At 41.0% G+C, this 2684-nt stretch overlaps 1 non-coding gene across 1 annotated transcript; it reads left to right on the top strand.

The window, feature by feature from the left end:
• The first annotated feature begins 2066 nt into the window (after window positions 1-2066).
• Window positions 2067-2173, top strand: LOC122705954. Its single transcript, XR_006344224.1, has one exon. It is a non-coding gene; the product is annotated as a U6 spliceosomal RNA (small nuclear RNA).
• Window positions 2174-2684: the final 511 nt, after the last annotated feature.

The raw sequence follows: 2684 nt of genomic DNA, 5'->3' as shown, positions 1-2684 counted from the left end.
ACCTCTAATTTCTAGGAATCTCTTGCTTTTAGTTTACTTATGAGACACCTCTCCTGAGAGCCAGCCTCATCCCTGGTATGATGCCAGCAAATGCTGGCCTGGCACCAGTGCTTGAGGGATGGGGCTGCAGGGTAGACAAGGGTTGGCACCTTCTAAGCTTGGCTTTTTAGCTCTGCCCTTCCTCTTTCCTCACCCTAGACTTGCCTTCAGGCTTCGCTCAAATTCATTCAGCTACAGGTAGGGTTACCATGTAATTTGTTTTCCAAGCTAGCACACATTTAAAAGAAGGATCAATATATTGATAATTATGCCAGAAAAACAGGTAGAAACCAGGATCATCCTAGGATATATGGTTACCTTAGCTATAGGTATTCTAGGGAGGCAGGAAGGAAGAAGAAAACTGCTAAAAATGTTGGAAGAGGTGTGGGGAGTGTTAAAGCAGTAGGTCAGTGGGGGCAATCTGGCCTGGAATTGGTAATAAGACCCAAATGAGGGGGAAAATGTCCAGAGAGTCAATGTTGTGTCAATTTTGTTTAATATTCTGGGGAAATTCAACAGTACTTATGGTCAAAATCAACAACTATGCATTGGATGTAATTTGGGGAGTCCAGAAAACCCAGAATCCTCCCTCTCTCTGCCTTACTGATGACTTCTGCAATACCTGCATGAGGGTGTGCATGCTAAGATGCATCAGTCGGGTCTGACCCTCTGCTACCCTATGAACAGTAGTCCGCCAGGCTCCTTCATCCATGGGATTCTCCAGGCAAGAATACTGGAGTGGGTTGCCATGCCCTCCTCCAGGGAATCTTCCCAACCCAGGGCTCGAATCCACATCTCTTGCGTCTCCTGCATTGGCAAGTGGGTTCTTTACCACTTAACCACCTGGGAAGCCTCTCTGCAGTACCTGATATTCCCCAAATTAAATTTATTGCTTAGGCTTTCTGGAAACCAGTGCATTTTATTTAAGTTCTATCATTTGGAGGGATATCATAAATGAATCCCTCTTTGCCTTACAGAGAAGAATCATGAGAACATGGGTCACAGGACAGGTCAGTTTTGCTTTGTTTTTGCCTTTTAAGCTTTTATTTATTATCTCCTTCATGCATTAGAACAAATTCCAAATCAAGAATATTTAAAGAAATTTTACAGAGCAACAATAAAAGCTAAACAACCCACTGGGGAAGAAAAAAAAACACTAAGCAAAATATTTGAACAGAAACTTTACAAAAGAAGATATATAAATACTCAAATCACTACTCATCAGGGAAAGACAGGAACTTTTTGACATGGGGACTGGAAGTGACATAGTAAATATGAAAATAGAATGGACGGCGCTGAACCAAGAAAGATAGGCGGTGAAGGCCACAGCCTCTAGGGCGGGTGTTGGGTGTAGCACATACACACAGGCGACTCCGTTTCATCCTTCCTACAGCCCTGTAGGCGGGCACAGACTTTTCTGCTTTACCTAAGATATAGCACCCAGATAACCTGTTATTCCTCTGAAATTTTTTGAAAGGATCATTACAGGTGACAGATTGTGCCAGGAATCAAAAGAATAACCCCATGTATTCATGCAGTTCTCCATGTTGACATGATTTGATATGAGTCAGTTCATCTAGACTTGATAAGAGCTTCATGAAATGGACTGGCCAGGTATCATTATGATCCTGTTATGAAGAGCACAGCTGAGGCCAGAACTCCAGGTGTCCTAACTTTGGGTTTAGTGATTCGGTGCTTTTCACATAGAATACAGACTTCTAGGCAGTTTATGACAGATCAATCCTGATAAATTTCCTCGGCCTCATGTGGAGGATAAAAGGAGAGGAGCAAAAGGCAAAGAAGAAAAGGAAAAATAGACCCATTTGAATGCAGAGTTCCAAAGAATAGCAAGGAGAGATAAATCAATGCAAAGAAATAGAGGAAAAAAATAGAATGGGAAAGACTAGAGATCTCTTCAAGAATATTAGAGACACCAAGGGAACATTTCATGCAAAGATGGGCACAATTAAGGACAGAAATGGTATGGACCTAACAGAAGCAGAAGATATTAAGAAGAGGTGGCAAGAGTGTTCGCTTCGGCAGCACATATACTAAAATTGGAACGATACAGAGAAGATTAGCATGGCCCCTGCGCAAGGCTGACACGCAAATTTGTGAAGTTTTCTGCATTTTTACACTTTCTAACACCATACACAAAAATAAACTCAAAATGGATTGAAGATCTAAATGTAAGACCAGAAACTATAAAACTCCTAGAGGAAAACATAGGCAAAACACTCTCTGACATAAAATCATAGCAGAATCCTCTACGACCCACTTCCCAGAATATTGGAAATAAAAGCAAAACTAAACAAATGGGACCTAATGAAACTTAAAAGCTTTTGCACAACAAAGGAAACTATAAGCAAGGTGAAAAGACAGCCCTCAGATTGGGAGAAAATAATAGCAAATGAAGCAACAGACAAAGGATTAATCTCCAAAATATACAAGCAACTCCTGAAGCTCAATTCCAGAAAAATAAATGACCCAATCAAAAAATGGGCCAAAGAACTAAACAGACATTTCTCCAAAGAAGACATACAGATGGCTAATAAATACATGAAAAGATGCTCAACATCACTCATCATCAGAGAAATGCAAATCTGAACCACAGTGAGGTACCATCTCATGCTGGTCAGGATGGC

This window comes from Cervus elaphus, chromosome 12 (assembly GCF_910594005.1).
Source record: "Cervus elaphus chromosome 12, mCerEla1.1, whole genome shotgun sequence".
In the NCBI taxonomy this organism is placed as follows: domain Eukaryota; kingdom Metazoa; phylum Chordata; class Mammalia; order Artiodactyla; family Cervidae; genus Cervus; species Cervus elaphus.
This window is presented reverse-complemented; position numbering and strand designations above follow the sequence as displayed.